We start from the raw sequence: 23,948 nt of genomic DNA on the forward strand, positions 1-23,948 counted from the left end.
CACCTTTGTACACATACATAATAGGATTCTAACGGCACGAAGCTACTCACTTCTAGTTCCAAAACTGCTTAATATTTTCGACCCCAAGATGTGTTTTCCCACAAATTAGTCCAAGATAAGTTTGCAGGCAAGGGAATCCCAATTAACGATACACCCTTATTCCCATGCTGTGGCAGATGGGTGCATACCCAACAGTTCGTCTTATTAGTTACTTGAGAAATTGTTTGTATTAAGGTCAGGTGTAAGTTCTCATCCCAAGTTGCCCACCCCAAATCCGAGAACCGCACCCCTGCAATCATTAGGATCTGGAAAACCGTAATTTTGTTGGTCCAATTGGAGTGGTGGTCCATATCCTCGCCGGGGCCTTCTTCACCCTTGAATTGTGGATCCAAGCTGCTTGCTTCTTAATCTTAATGGCGGTGTGTGTTGTCAGTAATACTTGGTATGGTCCCATCCACTTTCCTTCCATTTTTCCTGTAGGGGTTGTCCTGAAAAAGTCTTTATATATATATATAATCCCCGAGCTTAAAGGGGTGGATTGGTTGATCCAACCCTCTAGCCCTGGTCCCTAAAACAAATGTATGTACTTTATTTAATTGTTTCTGAAGTTCAGTTATATAAGCATATAAATATTCTGATCCTAACTGCGTTAGGTCCTCTCCACTAAATAGAAATTGCTATGGCCTTCCATATAAGATTTTGAAGGGACTCAAATTTCCTTTTATTCTAGGTTTAACTCTAATTCCAAGTAATGCTAAAGGGAGGGATTGAGGCCATGACAAATTAGCTTCTTATCCAATTTTAGCTATTTATTGTTTAATTAAATGGTTCATTTTTTCTACCTGTCCACTTGCCTGTGGTCTATAAGGAGTATGCAGTTGCCAATCTATCTTTAGAATCTTACTTATCTGTTGTACCACTTGTGCACAAAAATGTGAACCTCTATCAGAAGACATTGCTACTAGAATCCCAAAGCATGGTATTATTTCATTTAACAAGACTTTAACCACTTCTCTTGCTTTGTTTGTTCGACAGGGAAAGGCTTCAGGCCTTCCTGAAAACGTGTCAGTCAGAACCAGTAAATAATGATACCCCCCTTTTCTAGGGAGTTCTGAGAAATCAATTTGCCACTGTTGCCCCGAATAATTTCCTTTACCGATTATTCCAAATTTTATTCTATTCTTGGTATTGGGGTTATTGTGTAAGCAAATGCTACATTGTTGAGTTACTTGTTTTATCATCTCGTCCCACTAATGTCTGACTCAGGCTCTTATGCAGTGTGCCAGCTCCCCAGTGCATTTTATTGTGTTCTGTAAGAACTATGGGCCATGTCAAACTAGAGGGTATTACTATGTGGTTATCTTTTAAATATACTCATCCATCTGGTTTCATTTTACCTTTCAAATCTTCAATTAATTTGAAGTCTTCTTTTGTCTAATTTGGATATAGTTTGGATTTTACCGTCTGGTATCAAAGACAATGCCTTCACCTCAGTTATTTCAGCTGCCTGCTTAGCCTCTGCCAATCGATTTCCAATTTCAAAATCGGTGTTCCCCTTTTGGTGTCCCTGACAATGCATGATAGCTACCTTTTCTGGTTGTTTTACAGCCTCTAACAATTTTAAAATTTCTTCAGCATACTTTGTGTTTTCACTGAGCGGTCAGCAATCCATGTTCTTTCCAAATTGCTCCATGAGCATGTACCACGCCGAATGTATATTTAGAATCTGTCCAAATATTTACCCTTTTTCCCGCTGCCAGTTCCAATGCTCTCGTGAGAGCAACTATCTCCGCCTTTTGAGCTGATGTTCCAGGGGGTAAAGGCTTAGACTCGATTACCTGCTGAGTAGTTGTTATAGCATATCCAGCTTTACGTTGTCTTTGCGTAACAAAACTGCTCCCATCCGTGAACCAAGTTTCTTCCGCATCTTCCATGGGCTCCTCCTTAAGGTCTGGTCGGCTGGAATACACAGTCTCTATAGTTTCTAAACAATCGTGAATCACAGGTTGTGCCGGAGCATCACTAAGAAAAGAGGCTAGATTCACAATGTTAATTATCACAATTTCCACGTCGTCCTGTTCTACCAATATTGCTTGATATTTCAAAATCATCAATTCTTGTTTAAGTTGTTTAAAGACTTTTTGTGCTTCTCCAGTCCAGACTAACTTTGACTGGTTAATCTTTATCAATTCACATAGAGGCTTTACCAATAGTCCATAATTATAAATCCAAAGGCGACACCAACCTGTCATTCCTAAAAAGCTTTGTAGCTCCTTTACCATTTGAGGTTCTGGAGTCCGGCAAATGACTTCCTTATGTTCAGTTCCTAGTTCTCGTTGTCCTTCCGAAATTTCAAATCCCAGATAGGTCACACTTTGTTGAGCCAGCTGGACTTTCTGTCAAGAGACTTGATATGCATTTAAACCCAGAAAATGAAGACGACTTATAGTCCATTGAATACAACTCCCTTTAGTCTCGGTAGCTATTAAGAGATCATCTACATATTGTAACAAAGCACCTTCAGTGTCCGGAGGTATCCATGTTTCGAGTTCCCTTGCTAATTGGTTTCCAAAAATAGTGGGGCTATTCTTGAATCCTTGAGGTAGTAATGTCCACGTAAGCTGCGTCTTTCTGCCTGAATCGGGATTTTCCCATTCAAAGGCGAATAGGTTTTGGCTTTCTGTGGCTAAGCCTAGGCAGAAGAAGGCATCTTTTAAATCCAGTACGGTAAACCAGACTTGACTATTCTTTAATTTAGTCAGCAAAGTATAAGGGTTTGCCACTACTGGATGTATATCCTCAGTGATTTTATTTATGGCCCTCAAATCCTGAACTAGCCTATAGCTTTTTCATCTGCCTTTTTAATGGGCAATATGGGTGCATTGTATTCTGATTCGCATTCAATCAATAATCCATACTGTAAAAATTTATCAATTATCTCTTTAATTCCTTTCCTATCTTCTATCCTCAAAGGATATTACTTAACCTTAACGGGTTTCTCTCCTGGCTTTAATTTAATAATTATTAAGGTCACATTTTTAGCTCTTCCAGGGACTTTGGTAGCCCAAACTCCTGGACATACTTGATCTGTGATCTCTAAAGGTATTTCACTTTTAGGGTCAGTTTGTATTAGTGGCAAGCTTAACACATTTATTAGTTGTTCTTCTCCTGTTCTTAATTCCATTTTCCCTTTTTCAAAGACAATTTCTGCTCCTACTTGCTCTAATAAATCTCTACCTAAGAGTGCCCATGAGGAGCTAGGCATAGATAAAAATCTGTGTATGCCCCATTGTTTCCCTAACTTGTACTTCAAAGGTTCACAAAAATAAGCCTTTTCGGTTACACCTTGTCCTGGTTTCAGTTAGAACAGAGTTAATTTTCTTCCTAGTAGCTGGTAGAATGCTATGTTTTGGCTTAGGATGAGAAGAGTGCTGATAACACCCCGATGTTTTAATTGTTGCAGAGCAGTGCTTCTACCAAGCCAAGGACATCTCAGCTTCTTGCTCTGTCCTGCCAACAGGCAGGCTGGGGGTGCAGTAAGAGCTGGGAGGGGACAGACCCAGGACAGGTGACCCAAACTAGCCAAAGGGGTATTCCATAGCATCTGACGTCAGGCTAAACAATACATAGGGGTGGCTAGCCAGGGGGAGGGGGCCGGACTGCTCGGGGTTAGGCTGGGCATCGGTCAGCGGGTGGTGAGCAATTGCATTGTGCATCACTTGTTTGTACACATTAATAGTAGTGGTATTATTATCATCATTGTATTATTATTATTATTATTATTATTATTATTATTATTATTATTTTGTCTTATTAAACTGTCTTTATCTCAACTCACGGGCTTCACTTTCCATTTCTCTCCCCCGTCCCAGAGAGGGAGGGGGAGGGTGAGCGAACAGCTGCGTGGTGTTTAGCTGCCGGCCGGGTTAAACCACGACACGCCTTTTACCCTAACATAATAATTCTGTGAAGGCATTAATGCTTGATTTAGAACTGAATACGTTGCCCCATATCAATAAGAAATTTCACTTCCATTCCTCCCCTAGCTTCATTATAACCAGTGGAGGATCCGCTAGGGTAGATTCCCCAGGTCCCCGTTATTCCTGTTGAAATCAGGGGTTGATTACCCTAGGAAAAGGCTAGTCAATTTGTCCTCCAAAGCCAGGTCCAAACCGTTTTGTTTTATTTATTTATTTATTTTCATTACATCTCAGAGTTGGTCCAAAAATTCCATAGGGGTTTCTTTTAGACCTTGTTGGAAGCATATTCTCAATTCCCAATTCATCCAGGTTTTAGTATTTACTTAACCGTTCATAATTTTCAGGATGATTCGGGTCTTAGTGGGGGTCGGTCAGGGGAATGCAATTGTCCACAGTTCCCTGAACGGTCCCATCAGCAATCTGAGCTCGCCCATGAACTCAGGTTGTTTTAAGAGTTGACTGCTTTTCTGTTTCTGTGACAACTCTCTCGGACCGATCATGGTCCCTTTGCCCTAAAGGGCTAACACCCCTGATTTTAAGATCTCTGCCTCGGGCAGAAGCAGAACTATTAACATTCCTACATCCTCTTTCCCTGCTCATTCAACTTCAAACACCTTTAACACTTTCAACAACCCTTTTAACACTTCCTTTATCTTTCTCCAGCCTGTACTTCTCTAATGCCAACATCAAAGGTTCAGTCAGGGGCCAACTTAATTCCGTACCTTTTCCCACCAAGATGCTGAAACATCAGTATACAACATTTCATCCTGTTCTGCTTCTCAAAAAACAACATTAACTGTAGCAAAATATTATAGTTTAAAGTTCCATTTAGGGGCCACTTTTCTCCACATTCCAGCTTATAAAGCGGCCACCACTGATTACGATATTTTATCCATGTTTTCCTGTTCACACTTCCACCGGCAGATCCTCCAATATCCTTCCAGTGACTTAAAACACATCCTAACACACTTTTCTTTAAAATTTCACTGCTTGTTTGCCCCCCCAGTTTCCAGTTTACACTTTCAGAATACACATGTTACTTACAAAAGCGTGTCACAAAACGTATCACTCACAAAAATACGGGCACGCAATATCTTTCAGTAGCGATGTCACAAAACTACTATTACCAGCAATATTGCCAAAATCACAGTAACAATAGTCAGAGTCAAATTCCACATGCGATAAGTCAGAAAACCAAACTGTGTAACACCGTAACGATATCTTTCTTATAACAATGCCACGAACCTACTATTACCACCAGGAAAATAGCCAAAATCGCAGTAACAATAACCAGAGTTAAATACCATACTCCATGAGTCAGAAAACCGAAATAGACAACACAATTCCAGATGGACCTTAAAGCGAGCTCCTTCCTTAAGGTCCCCAAACATATACTTATGGTGCTAACCACAAAGTATATACCAAACACTGCCTCGCAGAAGATCACCTTCTGACTTACAGACAGTTCCAGATGACCGGTCTACCAGAAAACCAAACCAGAATAAAGAATATACTCACTTACAATGATGGGGTCCTTGTCTGCCTCCGCAGTGATCCGGTGAGTCGAGGAGTCCCTCTGGGAAATCCCGGGGGTACCCTAGGGAGTCCTGTTCCCAGCGGGTCCTGCGGTCCGGCAGAGAGGTTGTCTCGTCTGGGTCGCCAAATTGATTCAAAGATCGAAGCCGAAATTCCTTGAAGTGGTATATTCTTTATTGCAGCGCTGGATGCACGGGGGATCTCTCCACCTATCGTGCATACCCAAAGCAGAAAGCAGTCTTGAATTTATACAATCAATCTATCAATATTCTACAAGCACCTATACATATGCATTACCTATCCCCGCCTTCCCTCGCTTCTCATGCTAACTAGCCTTTTGGCACCTTGCGCCTGCGCAGAGCCTTCCAAGAATTGTGGGCAGGGGTCTTTGGGACGTGGGCAGGGGTCTTTGGGAGGAAGACCCCGAGTCTTCCTCACAGTGTACTTTTCACCTTTGGTCAGGAATCTGCTGAATTGGCATGTTTCTTAATTGCAAGAGCTGGTTGTTGCTAATTCTCCCGTTTGTTGTATCTTTATAATGAAATCCAATGTCCAGTTTCGAGATTTATAGTCCTTACTGTAATACACAATAAATGTTTGTTCATTGTCTTTTGTATTATAAAAACAAGGAGTTCTGTTTGAGGAACGGGAGTTGTGAAAACTCCCTGCTGAAGTAAGGAGCTGTATAATGCTTTGCTAGACACTATGAAAATTCTTTTGCTTAATGTAACAAAATAGAGAACCCCCTCCCCTTCTCTCCTTCTGCATCTCAGTAGCCTCTTTTGTTAAAAAACCACTGCTGCAAAGTTCATGTAACCATCTCCTGATAAGTTGTTAAACTAGTGTATCAACATCTTGCCTTCCTGTCTCACGCTGGGCCAACATGACCAAATAAAGAAAGAAGTTGAGCCACAACGCGGAGGAAGACTACGGCCTTCATCTTCACGACCACCAGAGGGACAGAGACGACCCCCTAGCAACAGTGCGCGCAGTCGCAGAATATACCAGGATGTGCTGCGTAATCCCAGAATTACCAAGATATAAAAAGGGACCCTGGCGGGGGTGAGGTGCGCGCCGTTGGCGGAGCCGAGACTCCCCGGCCGCCCAGCGCTGTTTTGCTTGCTGTTGCTTACTCAATAAATTCCTTTCTATTATTAATGCAATGCTCTCTGAAAATTAATTAAGGGGGCAACTTATAAGAAATTTGGTGCCGTGACTCGTATGAAGGCAATCTGATTGAAAGACCTTCGGAGGGGGCGCCCCGCTGATTTCAGCGGCCTTCGCTAGGACTGCTTTCATTCAAATCCTTCACCGACGAACCCTAAATTCGGCAGCAAGCAAATAAAGCCGGCAACCCCTAGTAATCTTTGTGCACGAAGACTGAACGAAGACTCAGGAGTGAGTAAATATAGGCCGGTGATCCGTTCGGTTGGGGTTGGGTATCCTGGAGCGTGTCGCTGTGAGACGTCCAATTGCGGACGAAGCGAGTGTGGACCCCTCAGCAGTGCGGTTCCCACATCCCGCGAGGGACTGGGCCACGAAAAGGGGGAAGCGATTCGTGCGTGTGTGTGTGAAGGCGCTCCGGAAGATGGGACAGAAGAAGAGTAAGCCTTCTGGTCCCATGGGTGGGGTAACGTCTGATGTTAGGTTACCCCGGGATTAATGATTAAAAATTGGCAGGATTCCCCTTTTAGGCGGGGAAGGAATAAAGTAAAAATGATACATTATTGTGTTGAAGTTTGGGGTGGTAAACAGATTTGAGGAGACCACCTTTACTGGCCTGTATTTGGGTCCTTTGAAGATTGGGTTTGCCAGGCCCTAAATATTTATGTAAACTCAAAAGAACCTTTTAGTTTGGAAGAAAGTGAATATGCACATTTGTGGATCAGCTCGGAAACTCGAGCCAATTTATATCCTCTAAAAGAAAAAGGAGGGGATGGGAGGCACAAGATAAACCGAGAATTAGAGATTCCAGCCCCACTGCCTCCCTATATTCCACCACCCCCACCTGCAGCCCCTCCGACTCCCGGGCTTCCTAATCTGCAACCCCGGGGAGACTCTGATAGCAACTCTGATTCAAGCACTCAGGGACCAGTGACTAGGAATATGTGGCAGTCCCCATTAACTCCGGGGACATCTGAGATTTTAAGAAAGAGACAGGAGGAGGGTAAGCGATCTTTAATGGCAACTGGCATAATGTTTGCAGCTGCTGAGGAATAATTCTAACTGGAATAATAACTGTACATTGTATATTGTATATATAAAAGCCCAGGCATTTTTGTTAAAGTGTTCTTTTATACATATGTTAATATGTTAATATGTAAATATAAGAACTGCCATTGAGGTGTATGTCTAAGGGAACAAAATTTGCCCAGGCATATTATCGGCTCATCAGGTTTAAATGTCCCCAGTGTAATTGTCTACAGGCAGTTAATTTACAGTGGTCTGTTTTTACTTGTGTATCTGTATATTGTGGATTTTGGAGGGATTGGGATTGACTAGTAAAGAGCTTCTAGGAAAACGGTGGAATATTAACCACTGTAGATTACAATAGGAAAAGTTCAAAGCAAAGAAATCCCGAGGAAAAGCCTCCTAGGATGTATACTAACACATTGGAGGGATATAGTGGGGTGAGAGGGTACAGAAAGTAAAAGAACTCTTATCAAATATTGTAATCAGTGGTGGCCACTTTATAAACTAGAGGATGGAGCGGAGTGGCCCCTAAATGGAACTACTAATTATAACACCATATTACAGTCAATGTTTTTGTGGAGAGAAGGAAAACAGGATGAAATGTTGTATAATGATGTTGTTTCAGCATCTTGGAGGGAAAAGGTATGGAATTAAGTTGGCCCCTGACTGAGCCTTTGATGTCGGCATTAGAAAAGTAAAGGCTAGAGAAAGATAAAGGAAGTGTTAAAAGGTTTGTTGAAAGTGGTAAAGGTATTCGAAGTTGAATGAGCAGGGAAAGGTGATGTAGGCATTATCTAAGTAACAGTCTAGAAGTTTTGGTATATTTGCATATTTGCTGTGGTGTTTGTTCAGTTTCCCAAGCATCGGGGAGGGGGGAACAGCCTGCTCCACCAGGGGCCTCTCCAGCGGCCGCAGGGGGGCTTCGGCTCCAGCGCCTGGAGCGCCTCCTCCCCCTCCTTCTGCACTGACTTTGGTGTCTGCGGGGGGGTTTCTCGCTCTCCTAGCCGCTGTTGAGCAGCAGGTTTTTGTTTGTTTCTTTGTTTGTTTGTTTGTTTTCGTGGATGTGCTCTCACAGAGGCACGGACTGTGTTGCTATGGCTTGGCTCTGGGCAGCAGTGGGCCCCTTTAGGGCCAGATGAAATTGTCCCTTATCTGCCACGGGGAGGTTTCTGTTTTTGTTTTGTTTTGCTTTGTTTTGTTTTTTTTTCACGGGGGCTGCCACTGCAGTTTCGCACCCCCACACCCCTCACACCCCCCGAACCTTGCCATCAAACCCAATACACTGGGGCAGCTAAGTCATTACTGACTTGTAAAGTATCAGGGATTAAATTAACTAATGAAACCCTAAATGTGATGGGGGTAGAAGGGACTGGGATAATAGTGCCACTTTTGGGGGATACCAAGCTGAGACTAGGGGATAAAATGATCACGGGGCAATTATTGTATGTATCCAAGGCAGAGACTAACTTGTTGGGAAGGGATTTGATGATTAAATTGGGCATTCAAATAGTAAATTGTTAGACTGGAATAACAGTGTTATTAATGGAGTGCTCTCTGGCCCTGAGAGCAAACATACATGTATATTCACCTCTGACTGGAAAGACCCTGAAATGGGGGCAGAAGCAACAATATAGGTGGACAATTTTACCTCAGGGGTTTACAGGGCCACCTATCTATTTGGGTAAATTCTAAAAAGATTTTGGAGTAATTACAACCTCCCAAGGAGGTATTAATGTTATAAATATGTGGATCATTTTAAGGAAAATCGATACTCCCTGATGGGAGAGAAATGTTGAATAAAGTGATAATGAGGCAAATATTAACTGTTTTACATCAGAAGAGTCATTGGGAGGTGCAAGCAATGTGTGATGTTGTTCTAAGAAAGCATGTCTGTGTAGGAATATATACTTTAGGGAAGCACAGATGCAGAGGATGTACTATATGTCAAAGGGTAAATAAAATGGTCTTCTGTAACCTATCTAGAGGGGGACGGGAGCCAGGGCTTTGACCTTTCCAAAGTATACAGGTAGACTTTACTGAGTTACTTGTTTGTCCTAATTGACCGCGTGACTGAATGGTTGTAAAGCTTTACTGCAAGGATTAAAGCAGGCCTTTGATTTAAAGATCAAAGCCGAATTTCCTTAAGTGGTATATTCTTTATTGCAGCGCTGGATGCACAAGGGATCCTTCTGCCTATTGTGCATGTTCGAAGTGACAAACTATCTCGTATTTATACAGCAAAACAATGAAAATTCAATTAGCACCTATACATATTCATTACCTAACCCCGCCTACCCTCGCTTCATATGCTAATTAGCTTATCAGTCCTTGTGCTTGCGCAAAGCCTTCCAAGAATTGTGGGCCAGGGTCTCCAGGATGTGGGCAGTGGTCTTTGGGAGGAAGGCCATAGGTCTTCCTCATAATGCACTTTCTTAATCAGTTGTTTTCCAGGCTGTAAAAATGCTGAGTTGTCTTTCGGTTTAACTGAGGGTCGGCAGATAACAGGATGTCTCAGTTAACAAGACATAACAGACAGTTGACTCAAGTTATCTCAAGTCTCAGCCTGACTGTTAACGGATGTTAACGGGTGTTTTCAAATAACAAAATGCTTAAACGTAACAGAAGGTCTACAGATAACAAGATGTTGTTTACTTTGTCCTTGCTAACTTTTAATCACAAGTTCTATTCTATCCTAAAGTAAGTTTATACAATATCATTCCACAAGTTTTATTCTATCCTAAAGTAAGTTTATACAATATCAAACCACAAGCTTTATTCTATCCTAAAGTGAGTTTATACTATATCACCTTAGAGATTGAGTGGGATTTTCACAGCCCCTGGCACCCCTCCTCTTCTGGAAAGGTAGAGCGAATGAATGGTGAAATTAAGAAACAACTAACAAAACTTATGCTGGAAATTAAGGCTTCTTGGGTAAAATGCTTACCCCTTGCACTGTTAAACATATGGACGCAGCCTAGAACTGATGTAGGAATTTCTCCTTTTGAAATGCTATATGGTATGCCCTATGACTTAGAATTGCCACTTGATCACCCTCAATTCTAATTAAGACTTGGAAAGAGACTTTTTTAACACCACGATGGGGAAGGCCCCTATGTTGTTTTGCTTACTACAGAAACAGCCGTCCGGACTGCGGAGAAAGGATGGACACATGCCAGCCATGTTAAAGGACCCATCTGTGACAAGAAGTGGGAGATCGTTCCAGGAAACAAAGACCTGAAGCTCACATTGTGACAAACTCGATAGGTACCGTGGGTTAAGGTAGAGGCTCTCCCCTGAAGAACACTACTGCTGCCGAGAAGAACTAAAACCTCGTATTTGGCTGCAACCCAACTGACAAGTGAGGCAGAGGAGTGAATAAGTGGGGAAAGAAATGGGCCTCAGCCATTCCTATCGGTATTTGGGGGTTCTTGCAGTAATTTCATCCTGCATAGCGACTCAACACCACCCCCACCAACCTTTTTAATGGACTTTAAGTCGATTCGAAGATCAACAGGTTATTGCAACCCAGATAACATCGGGGGGGGCAAGCTTTACTTCTACACTATGTCAGCTGATCTTGAGGCCCCGATGCTGGGAATATATGGGATTTTATTTCTGCCCAAGTTCTAACCTGGGAAGGGGGTACTGTAAATGCCTGAACGTGTATTATTGTGCATACCGGGGGCGTTACACCATTGCTACAGACTGGACACTCGGGGCTGGTCGGGATAAATTCTTACAAGTGGGATATGGGCTGCAAGGTTGTAACCAACAATTGGATCTCCGTTACAGGTGGCGAGGGCATGGTATAGGGTATACAGGAACCTTCCACGGAAATAAAGAAATTTGCAAGGTTCTATATATAAATATAACAAACTCAGACAATACTAGCTGGGTACTAGGAAAAATGTCAGATTTTACGAACACGGAACAGATAGGGGAGGACTCATACTAATAAAGAAGGAAAAACCCGAGACTTCCAAGCTAGTCGGGCCCAATAAAGAGTTACTAGGGGAAGGTTTGGTTGTCCAGACTGTAAAGATACCTGGGACTGCCCAACCTACTACAGTGTTTTCTAATAAGTTGACAGTTATCCTTTCCCACACTGCTTCCAAGCATTGTGAGAAAAGAAAGGGGTTGTACCTGAGATTAGTATGTGGAAAGTTATAAATGCTAGTTCCCAGGTACTAAATCAAACTAATCCTGAGATAACTGAAGGGTGCTGGCTATGTGTAAGTGTTAAGCCCCTGTATTATGAAGCTATAGGAGATATGGGGAGGTCTGAATATTCAAATGAGTCAAATCCTTCCAATTGCAGTTGGGGTCAGGAAATTGGGATAACTTTGTCTCAAGTTACGGGAAAAGGTAGATGTATTGGCACAGTTTCAAGAGATAAAAATGATCTGTGCCATGCCACTGAAAAAAATGGACCAAACACACAAATGGTTAATTCCTGCAAATAACACTAGGTGGGTGTGTTCATCGTTGGGAGTCACTCCTTGCCTATCTTTAAAATTGTTTAGCACATCTCATGATTTTTGTGTACAGGTGGTCATTATACCAAGGATTCTATACCACACTGAAGAGTATATGTACACCCAACATACTATAGCAGAATATCATTTACAAAGAAGGGAACCTATTACGGCTGTCACCTTAGCTACACTAATGGCTCTAAGGGCTGCAGGTGCAGGAACTGGAATTGCTTCCCTGATAAAACAAAGCCAGGAATTTACTTCTCTACGCGTTGCCGTAGATGAGGATCTGGCCCGTATAAAGCAATCAATAACAGCTCTGGAAAAATCGGTTAGGTCATTATCCGAAGTGGTACTCCAAAACCGTAGAGGGTTGGATTTGATTTTCTTACAACAAGGAGGACTGTGTGCAGCCCTGCGTGAAGAATGTTGTGTATATGCAGATCATACTGGGGTGGTAAGAGATACAATGACTAAATTGCGGGAAGGATTAGAAAAACGCAAAAGGGAAAATGAGTCTCGTCAGAATTGGTATGAATCCTGGTTTAATTACTCACCTTGGCTTACTACCCTGCTATCAACCATAGCAGGGCTCTTGTTGTTACTTACATTAGCACTGACTTTTGGACCATGTATATTCAATCGAGTAATCACAATTGTGAAAAGCTGATTAGAAGCAGCTCATCTTATGCTCGTGCGTGCTAAGTATGAATCTCTTGAGCAGGAGAAAGACGACGCAGAAACTTTGATGCTCAGCAAGCAAATACTGCAAAAATTCAATGAACAAAATATGTTAGAAAAAGAAAAAGGGGGGATTGTGATAAATTAGTGGGGGTTTGTTCATTGTCTTTGAGGAATTTGGAGAATCTGCTGGGGAGAAAAGGTTGTAAAATTTAATGGCCTTGATAAGGGGGAGGATTTAGCAAGCAGATAGCAGGAGGGGGTGTTGGGTAAACATCCTTGAGTTAGAAAGAGTTGAGTAGGAAGACATGGTGAAATAGACACATCATGTTTTGATGACGTTAAAGAAGTCCTATTAAGAGAAGCTGGCCCAGATAGCTAATCAGGAGCAAGTTCTCACTTGTTTGTGTTTTCTTTTTTTTTGGGGGGGGAGGGAGGCGGAGGGTAAATTTATGGTTTTTGTGTGAGAACTGCTGGACTTGACAAACACCCACCAGCTCCTGCCTCTTAATACAGTGGGGAGGACTTGATGTTACTGCTGTCTAATCTGACTTGAGAACAGGAAACACGCAAATACTGGTCAGGGTTTCATTATCAACAAAATGTATAGTTGCAGAAGAAAATGCCATCTTACAGGCACCTTTCCTGAAAGCCTTCAAAGGTAGGGATTCTAATCAGCAAGTCTGAAGTATAGATTACCCTGAGTTGCAAGGGACCCACGAGGATTACTAAATTCAACCCCTTGCTCCACACAGGACCACCCAGAAATCAGACCGTACATCTTGGAACGTTGCCCAAACACTCCTTGAACTCCAGCAGGCTCAGTGCTGTGACCGCTGTCCCGGGAGCCTGTTCCAGTGCCCAGCCACCTCTTGGTGCAGTACCTTTCGCTAATATCCAGCCTGACCCTCCCCTGTCACAGCTCTATGCCATTCCCTCAGGTCCTGTCACTGTCACCTGAGAGAAGAGATCTGCACCTGCCCCTCCTCTCCTCCCTCTCATTGTTTAGGTGTTTCAGCTGCTACGATCAAACTCAGAAATTGATGGTGCCTTAGATCTTCTTTATCAGGATTGTAGAATAACTGTGAGTCCTTGCCTTGCTTTGGGCCCAGTAACTCTTTTGTGTCTGAAACATACATGTACGCTTTGGCTGGTGTCAGGTTACAAAACAAAAGAGTAAAAACAGGTAAAGTCTTCTGCAGGGGAGACGTGCAAACCCGGAAATAAGTTGCTTGCTACAACTGTTTACAGACCACATACTTTCTAAAAACATAGGTATGAGGGCTAGGTGCAGTGCGTAGCTGTTTTCCCGCTACTAGTATTGTACTGTTTCCTAACCAGATGTCTTTCTTGAAATGACATAATTGCTTTAAATAATTTAAAATGAACCCTGAACTAGGAGCATGTCATGATAGATAGCCAACGTAGTATTTCAGCTATTGTGCCTTATTGCTAGTTCACCGATCTGCTGTCTCTGAAAACTGAGGCTATATTTTTTTATGGCATAGACTATCCCTTTGGTTAAGTTTGAATCAGTTTTGATTATGTCCTCTCCTAACTTTTAGCAGACCCTCGGCCTTCTCACTGTGGGAAAAAAAAAAAAAAGAGAAAGCCTTGAAACTGTGTGAAAACTGTTTAGCAACGGCCAAAGCAGTGGTTTGTTTAAGGCACAAATCCAAAGGGTGGCAGTATAGGGACTGCTATGAAAGAAAGAAACTCCGTCCTAGCTATACCCAGAACAACAAGCTGCACTTTTCGCCTGTTAGTTAAGCATCAGTAAAATCTACAGCAGAAAATACTTTTGGTATTGCAGGTGAAGATTCATGCTGGCCCAAAGTTTGCCGCTTATTCGACGTTCAGCCCCTCAGAAGTGAAATCTCTCCGCGCTGAATATGGGGATCTGGAGTGCTGCATTGAGGTTGCGGACAGTGTACAAGAGGCTGTTGAACATATCCACAAGTACGGAAGTTCTCACATGGACGTTACCGTCACAGAGAATGGTTTGTGACCAATCTGTTCCCTTAAGCTTCTGCTTTGGTTTCACTGTGGGATCTTGTTATTAGCATAATGACTTGCATTGCAGTAGTTTCTCTTATCTTGGTTCCATAGTAAGCATAATCAACTGGAACCCTAGGAGATACATCTATCTATAGTTGTGTTTAATTGAAGGAAAACATGTTGTGTGCCCTTATTCCAGGAGGTGAAAGCCTGTGTTTGAGCCATGGCCAACGGCAAGTCAACACATGCGCTTGTCAGGCAGACTGCTTTGTGTTCTTGTGTTGTGCAGATTTACCACATCAGACAGTTTTGCAGAGACGTCTCCTGAGTCCTGGAGATGTCTTTAGGCCTCTGAAGGAGGAAGAGGTGAGCTTCTATAGAGGAAATATGGGTTGTGGGAAAGATCAGACTATATACGCTTTGTCATCCCATGTCACTTTTAAGTCCTGCAAACAAGGACCACAATAGTATTTCCCCATCTCTCCCAGTCCTTTATTTCCCAGTTCCACATCTGTAGCATAAAAGCTGCGTGTATCTCAGTTCCCAGTTTCTTGCTCCTTTGGTGCTGTGAGCTTCTGTAGCTTGGGGCTGCTGTCACTTCTCCCCAGTCATACGACTATCCCTGTTCGCGAGGTCTAGACTGTAGTAAGAATTAGACATCTTTTCACTTTCTTCTTGTCTTTGCAAGCTCCTTGTAATATTTACAGCTGTGTCTATGTGCTAAATTGTACTGGGTCTGTCTGGAATGTTAACTTTCCTGGCAGCAGCCCATACAGTGCTGTACTCTGCAGTTGTAGCTGGAACAGCAGTGTTATCACACCAGTGTTGTGTCTACTGCTGAGCAGCAGTGGCACAGCATTGGGCCTTTCTCTAACCCTCCTAGGGGGTGGGCAAAAAGTGAGGAGAGAAACATCACTAGGGCAGCTGACCTAAACCAATCAAAGGGATATTCCATACCATGTGGTGTCACACTCAGCAATAAAAGGTGGAAACAGGAAGAAGAGGGGAGGGGTGGGCTCTCGTTGAGAAGATGTCGGTCCTCCTCTCGAACACCGGCTGCGTGCGTTGAGGCCTTGCTTCAAGGACGTGGTCAATCATCGCTCATTTGTGGGAAGTAGAGAGTAATTTCTTTCCTCTGCACTTCCATATAGCTTTCATTTATTTTGTTTGTTTGTTTTCCTCCCTTTTTCCCCTTTTCCCTTTTACTTCCCCTTAGTTAAATTGTTTAGTTCATGGTAGTCTTTATTTAATTATTATAATTATTTCCCTTTAATTAAATTATTCTTATCTCAACCCGTGAGTTGTTCTTTGCTTTACTTCTCCCCCTCCTCATCTAAAGGAGGGGGAGTGAGAGAGCGGTTGTGGGGTTTAGCTGCCCAGCACGGTAAAACCACCACATAAATGTACTCTGAAGAAGGTGTGCGTGAACATGTTTTAATCCAGGCTGTTAAATGCTGTCTGATAATGTTGCAGGTGAAAGTTCTGCTATTGTATCTGTTCAGGGTATGAGGCTGTGCCTATTGGCCTGCATGATCATGCTGCTGTCTGTTGCTGTTTCCTTAGATAGTATCTGCAAACTGACCTTGCTTTTGCCAGAGGGGTTTCTTCAAAACGTACGGATACCATAAGGAGAAATTTAAACATCTGCTGCATTCTTTTCCTCCCCTTGCTCCCCGCCAGCAAAGATGCCTGGTGGTAGAGTGTAAGTTTTTTTCCCTGTCTTTGAACATCTGTCTTGGTGAACAAACTTAGTAGCTTTTCTTTGGTCATGTGATCATGGCAGCTCTTGAAAGCTCTAAAGCTTTAAGACACTTACTGTCTTTGTTTGATCACTCTGCGATTCCTATGCATTTGGAACGCGTATTTCATTAATGTTTTGACCAAGCAACCTTTTTATCTAAATTCTCTGTATTTTTGACAACTGTAGATAAATAGCGCAACTGCGTACAGTGTGAAGTTTGTTACCTATGTCTACCAGACATTTATTTCTCGTGGGTTTTATATGAAATGTAATCCCTCTACTTTGAAGTTTAAAATAAGCCCTGAATAAATGCTTTCTTTTGCGTACTGGAAGAAATGAACTCACATGTGCATGCTGCAGCCGGGGGCTCAGTGCAGCCCTCCATAGGTTAAGGTGGTTGGAGTGTCAAGGTGGATGGGGAGGGAGTGGAATGGTGCCACGCTGCAAATGCTGGCAGAGCAGGGAGAGGGATGGGTGCAGGCTGCACAGGGACATCCTCTCCTGTGCATCCATTTCTTGCTGCTAACTTGCCTCTGCACGCTTTGTTGACTGCTGGCATGTGTGTGGTCCTCAGGAACTGACATAGTGGCACGCAGGGCTTGTCTGGGCATCTGGTTGTCTGCTGGGTAGCCATGTAACCCCCACTCACCCATTTCGGACCATTGTACTCTACTCTGGAACCCTGAGAAACCCATTGTGCCCCACACTCCTCTTGTGCTTCGATGCTCTCCTGAGACTTTGTGACAACTGCTTGCGCTGAACCTGCACAGCAGTGCAACCACAACTGGTACTGCCCATCAATGACAAAAGCACTGCACCCAGGTTTGTACGCCTGCACTAGCATTCCCTGCGATTCTTCTGTCCAGCTACTGCTGTTATTCCTTCCTCTGTCCCACTCGTCTCGATCTTTTTTGATTCCTCTGCCCTTCTCTGTGTCTGTCTTCCTCTATCCTTTCCCCTGTTCTCGTGACATCTAATCTAACTCCCCTCTTTTAGTTTAAAAACTCCCTTGCCCTGTCATTATCTGTCTGAGCAAAAAGTTGCTCTCCAACTTTTTTTATAACTTGCCTTTAGGCACTGAAAGGCAGCAATCGGCTCTCCCTGGAGCTTTTTCTTCTCCATGGTGAACAAGTCCAGCTCTCTTGGCCTGTCTTCAGAGGGGAGAGTCCCCATCGTTTGTTCTAACTTTGGTTGGGTTAATCATTTCCATTAATGAGGAAACGGTTAAGGCAATTACTGCACGACTACCCAAAGCAGCAGCGATAGTAAGAAGTCCACTTCTGTCATCCATTTCCCAAGCAGGGACTGATGGACGGACAGAAGGACGCCACTTGATGCATTGCCTGCCAGGGGAAGGGGAGTTGCTGTGTGTCCATGGGTCTAGGTTCCGCAGCTGGGTGGGTGCAAAGGGGTAGGGGCTGGGGGGAGGGTCGTCCCCATGTCTGTCGGCTGCTGGCCCCTCAGAGTGCGGGGGCAGCCCTGCCGGGTGGGGTGGGGGGCTGCCTGTTGTAGGACCGGGGGGGCAGCCCTGTGCTGTCTTTGCTCCCCGGGCCCGGGGGGGGCTACTCTGTGCAGGCGGAGCGCAGTAGTGGGCGAGTGTGGCCGGGGCTGCTTGTGGTGGCGCAAGTGTGTGGGCGGACTGGGGGTTACCGGCTGGACCCCCAGGGCAGGGGAGGGCGTTGGGGAGGCCGGGGCAAGGCAAGCACAGGCTGGGGTGGCGGGGACCGCGCGATGGTGCTGCCGGGCTGGCTCCGGGGTGTCCGCAGTGGCGGGTGGCTGGGAGTGTCTTGCCCCGCAGCATGCTGGGAGTTGTGGTCCTCAGGCCTTCCCAGTGGGAAGCCGCTCTGTGATTGGCTCAGAGGAGCCCAGGGCTGAAGTGACATGCAGGGCTTGCCGGCACTATGGGCGGAAGCTGCTGGGTTCGGCTCGGCCCAGCCCGCACCACTGATTTGCTGTGCCACAACAGGGTTGGTGGTTGGTGCTGTCCCCGAGTGGAGCAGGCTGGGAGGAGATGAGGTGGCGGGCGCCGGGGCGCCACGCGGTCAGCGGCTTCTGCTGAAATGGCCCTTGTGCTCGGTTGGGGTGGTGTTGGATCGGACTGGGCGTGCAGCGGGGTCTGCACTGCGCGGGGCTTCGGGGAGCTGGGGGAGAGGGAGGCGGCGGCGGCGGGAGGTGTGGGGGGCAGAGGGCAGCAGGAGGAGGTGCGGTTGTGTGCACTTGGCAAACGCCCCTCTGGGTTGGGTGGACTGCTCTGCCCTGAGGCATGCTGGGAGCTGTAGTTCTGCGGTACCAGGCAGCCATGCGGGCTCCGGGCTGCGCGGCTGGTCCTTCCCCAGGCTGGGGCTGGGCTGCGCGCGCCGGGAGGTGCAGGTTGCTGCTGGGTGTAAGTTTAAGCTTGGAAATAGAGGGGGAGTGAGGGAAGGAAAAAAAGCAAAGCCTTACAGAGCCTCAGCTCCACCGAGGAATGAATAACTGTCTTCTTCTGGAAGAACAGTACTGATGTATCAGCAGACTCACAGAATCACAGAATCACAGAATTTTCTAGGTTGGAAGAGACCTCAAGGTCATCGAGTCCAACCTCTGACCTAACGCTAACAGCCCTCCACTAAACCATATCCCTAAGCTCTACATCTAAGCGTCTTTTGAAGACTTCCAGGGATGGTGACTCCACCACTTCCCTGGGCAGCCTGTTCCAATGCCTCACAACCCTTTCTGTAAAGAAGTTCTTCCTAACATCTAACCTAAAACTCCCCTGGCTCAACTTAAGCCCATTCCCCCTCGTCCTGTCACCAGGCACGTGGGAGAACAGGCCAACCCCCACCTCTCTACAGCCTCCTTTAAGGTATCTGTAAAGAGCAATAAGGTCACCCCTGAGCCTCCTCTTCTCCAGGCTGAACAAGCCCAGCTCCCTCAGCCGCTCCTCGTAGGACTTGTTCTCCAGGCCCCTCACCAGCTTCGTTGCCCTTCTCTGCACCCGCTCAAGCACCTCGATGTCCTTCTTGTAGCGAGGGGCCCAAAACTGAACACAGTACTCGAGGTGCGGCCTCACCAGAGCTGAGTACAGGGGGACGATCACCTCCCTAGCCCTGCTGGTCACGCTGTTCCTAATACAAGCCAGGATGCCGTTGGCCTTCTTGGCCACCTGAGCACACTGCTGGCTCATATTCAGCCGACTGTCCACCATCACTCCCAGGTCCTTCTCTGCCTGGCAGCTTTCCAACCATTCCTCTCCCAGCCTGTAGCTCTGCTTGGGGTTATTGCGCCCCAGGTGCAGGACCCGGCACTTGGCCTTGTTAAACTTCATGCAGTTGACCTCAGCCCATCGGTCCAGCCTATCCAGATCCTCCTGCAGAGCTTTCCTACCCTCAAGCAGATCGACACACGCACCTAGCTGATCCAAACTGGGTGCACCTTGGGTGTACCTTGTCTATTAACTATCTCTGACATTGTGCCACCCCATTAATATCAGTGGATGTACCCAGCACCGCCTTGGGGCTACATAGAACATGGAAATTTCTAGTACGTTAATGTTACTCTGTTAACAAAACTGACGTACTATCTGCTTGCTGTTTCTATTTTTTTTTTTTTTTCTGTTCAGTAGTCTCCTCAGAAGTTGTTGTGGACATGTTGTGTATCTTTTCTGTTCTTCCAGGATTCATTCGTCAGGAAAGACGACCATGAAATCCGATGGCTGTGGACAACCATCTACCAGATGGTTGTTGCAGATGCTTTTGGTCAACTTCATTCGTCTTCTTAGCTCGCCTTTTCCTATATCTTGAGTTGAATTTTTGTGCAGTGCTATGTTTGCAGTGGTAATGTTGCGGCTGAGGTGTTTTTGAGTAAAAATGATCTTATCTGTAATAGTGAATTCACCGCGTGTGGCTTTGTGGAATGACTCCCACGATCATAACATTTTTCTTCTTTGTCACAGATATGAGAAAAGCTCTTTGCAGAGAGATGGAGAAGGAATTAGTTATATCTCTGCCTCATCCTGTGAGACCAGAAGACATGGAGTAAATGGAAATTACGATTCTCAGGAGACGTACTAAGAGTCTTGGGTTCCTTTTCTGCCTTCCCCCTAAGGCCTTGGGTACACTGGGTTCACCCTGGGAAGGGCATGTTGCTCAGGGCAGTTATTTCCTACCTGAGACAAAGTGGGGTGTGTTTTTCTGCTGTTTTGAGTTGCGGTTTTCAGCACGGTTCGCACTGCTTCCGTTATTGAGAAAATGGTTTGGGAAGATGTGTCTGCCATTTCTCAGGATTTTCTGCCACTGCCTGCTGGCAGAAAAAATCAGTAATGCAGGTGGAGCAATGTAGGACTTCCCTGAGGTAAGCCTTTAGTGGACGGGGACCCCTAAACTCGTGCGCCGAGCATTCAAGACAAATGTCCGTGGCACAAAGATCAAGGACGACTTCTCAGAGGTAAGCAGCTTTCCCTTTGTTTCCCCATCCTCTCAGGAGCCGTCTTTACTATGGTTGTACACCCTTCAGGCTCACAACACTCGTTTTCTCCTCTACTTAGTATTCCTAGTCCCTGCCTGGTGGTGGGTCAAAGTCTACGGGTTGATGTGTTTCCAAGTTAAAAGAGATAAGTACATCTATTTAAGGTGACATCTAGTAGGATCATTTAAAGTAAACTAATCTATATAGTAGTAGGTGCTTTTATTGCATGCAGCTCTTCTTCAGGTGAGTAATTCTTATAGCATAAGTAATTCTTTTCCCATGTTTCATTCATGATGTTTGTAGCGTGCCTCTCTATGTGTATGTTTGGCCTGGAGCTGTCCTGCCTGGCAATTTGTGGTGGTAGCTAAAGTGGTGTTCCATCAGTGCAATAATACATTGTCCTGACTGGTTTGGAAAAGACATCTGGTCTGTCTGTGGGCGAATACTCGAGCTCTGGGCGAGTACTCGAGGGCAGCTGGCACAGAGTCTTTTTGCTTTTTTTCCAGCAGTAGGTAAACATTAGGAGGAACTGGTCAAAGGAAACAGCTTTCTGAAACCATCAAGTTCTTGTTCGGCAACTTAGTAACTGGTTTGATCTACTTCACAGGTGTATTTGGTCTATTTCTAAGGTGCTGAGGCAAGTTGTCCACTGTTTTGAAATGATAATGTTGTATACGGGGTCCCTTGTGTTGTTGAGGGATAGGTACTAATGCTGGCAGCTGAATGACTATCCTGTGACTGTTTTCATTTGATAAAGCTGAAACACAGTGTACAACCTGGGACGTCACAGCCAGAGCTGCCTTTGGCAAGGTGAGTGAGGAACAGATATAGCAGTTGTTGAGTTGCAGGTCTCACTGTTACTCTAAGCATCCCCTCTTTGTCTTTTAGAGGTGGTGTAGCTGTTTGAAGAGGGTAGATGCAAAAATCTGCCTCAGGGGCAGGTAAATGGGCGGAGGTAAGGGAGCAGATGAAAGTAACTGTTCTAGCTGTGCTGTGGCTTTGGATGCTGCCTCGGCCTATGCTTTTCTTTTTCTTTCACAGGTGTCTCCAGGCTCAAAGGAGCAAACTGCACTCTGAAGAGCTGTGTAAGAATAGGGGCTGGTCGTGAGCTGGGTTGGAGCAGAACGACCAAGTAGCACAAGGTGACTATGAAAGGTGTCCGTCTTGCTTTGTGGGTGCCATGGCAGGCTCTCCACAGAAGTGGCTGAGGATTTCAGATAGGGCAAGAGAGCAACAAGGAGCGGCACGTGCAGGGATGGTTTCCAAGCGCTGCGGTGGCTTTCTCTTTTTCACATGGGGGGCAGGCAAGTGGCTGCGGTACAGGAGGGCATGAGAGTAATTGTCCTAAGTGTGCTGTGGCTTTTGCTGCTGCGGTTGCTTTCTCTCCTGTTTATCAGGTGCCACAGACAAGGTGGGCTGAGATAGCCTTTAGAATAGGAGGAAAGCAGGTAGCTTGAATGCTGCGTGGTTCCTGAGAAAGGTGTTGTGTAGGAAAAAGGTTGTCTGGCGTGGCAGTTCCTGATGGCGGTCTTCTTTGGTAGGCAAAGAGGTGCCCGAAGCCCTGTCCTGTGTAGCCTGAGCACACCTTGCTGAGGATGAAGCCTGCTTTCTAGCAGTTCCCAAAACTGTGTTGAAGCTGAAATGCTGCGTCTGTGTTTGGGTTGGGGTTGCACCTTGGTGAGTGTAGCGATGGGTTTTAAGGGGGTGCAGTGGAGGGCCTGGACCCAGTGTTCTGTAGTGTGTTTTGACCCATCAGCATAGCCTTTTGGTTTTCAGAAAGTGAAGTAAGTGATTTTTCCTGTGAGTGGAATGGAATTTATTTTGTTGGTGTATAATCTGTTCTGCTCCTAGATTTTTCTTTCAATGTAAATAAAAGTTTGAGCTAATTCCAGCTGGAAAAAAAAATAATCAGTTACTTGCTTGGTTGTATTGTCCTTTCAATATTCAAAGCTGCAGTGAAAGCATGGAGATTGTTGCTTCTAGAAACACCCCAGTTCTCCTGTCTGCACTCTGCATGCTGTTGAGCTAAGCCATATAAAGAAGTTAATAAGACCACAGCTGCTGCTCCTCCTCTTTCTGCTTTTTTTTTTTTTTTTTTTTGTGCTTTCCCCCTGCACTTTCCCAGGTGATTGGCTTCAGGTTCCAGGTGGGACCTAATGGTAACTGAGTTGCAGGTATCCCATCAGAGAGCTCCTTCTGCCTGAGCTGCACTCTTGGGTAAGTGCTTTGTTTTTCCTTCAGTTGTTTGCAGGGTTCTTTAGGTGGGTCAGAGTCTATGGACTGATGCATTTTCAAGTAGAAACCGGTACACCTATCTTTTTGAGGTGGTAACTAGTAGGATCTGTCATTGTAAAGCAATCTAGTAGTAGGTGCCTGTATTGCACGCAGCTCTTCCTCAGGTAGTTATTATAGTAGTATAGTAGTTATTATAGCATGTTTACAGATAGTATAGTGATGTTACCTTGTGTGTTTGCTTTGTGGTTCTGGGTCCCTTACGATTTTTGCAGGATTATGGGGCTTTTTTTGAGTCTTTGCCTCTGTGTCAAATATTATCAAAGTCACAACCTTGGTGGCAAAGTGATAGAGCAGGGTTTAGGAGAAATGTATCATTGAAGCTCCCTGTGTGAGCGTGTATCTGAAAATGGCAGCAGTGGGCACGTAAGGGGTAGTCTGTTTCAGGTTTAGGAACAGTTTGTTATATTTTTGGAGCTTTTGCCTGTGGTTTTTGCTGTCTGTCAAGTCGTTAGACCTTGCAGCCCTCTAGGCTTAAAGTGCTTGGAATTCACATATTAGAAGTACGTTTTTAAGGGGTTGCCAGGTACGTTGTTTTTGGGAAAAAGTAGGGTACAGTTTCTTGACCGCATAAGTGCAGTAGTGCCTAGAGAGTGAGCAGGGTCACCT

At 45.0% G+C, this 23,948-nt stretch overlaps 3 long non-coding RNA genes across 3 annotated transcripts in view; 2 read left to right on the forward strand and 1 right to left on the reverse strand.

Annotated features, from left to right (window-relative positions):
- Positions 1–23,948, reverse strand: part of LOC311443691 — a 206,836-nt gene that overhangs the window by 49,230 nt on the left and 133,658 nt on the right. The window lies entirely within an intron of this gene.
- On the forward strand, positions 6,093–15,223 carry LOC311443692. The gene is made up of 3 exons (XR_014697431.1): positions 6,093–6,918; positions 14,679–14,865; positions 15,063–15,223. It is a non-coding gene; the product is annotated as an uncharacterized lncRNA (long non-coding RNA).
- Positions 18,788–22,955, forward strand: LOC311443688. The gene is made up of 5 exons (XR_014697427.1): positions 18,788–18,987; positions 20,257–21,857; positions 21,936–22,002; positions 22,089–22,189; positions 22,589–22,955. It is a non-coding gene; the product is annotated as an uncharacterized lncRNA (long non-coding RNA).

This window comes from Aythya ferina (genome assembly GCF_964211825.1).
Source record: "Aythya ferina genome assembly, chromosome: 13".
NCBI classification, from domain to species: Eukaryota; Metazoa; Chordata; class Aves; order Anseriformes; family Anatidae; genus Aythya; species Aythya ferina.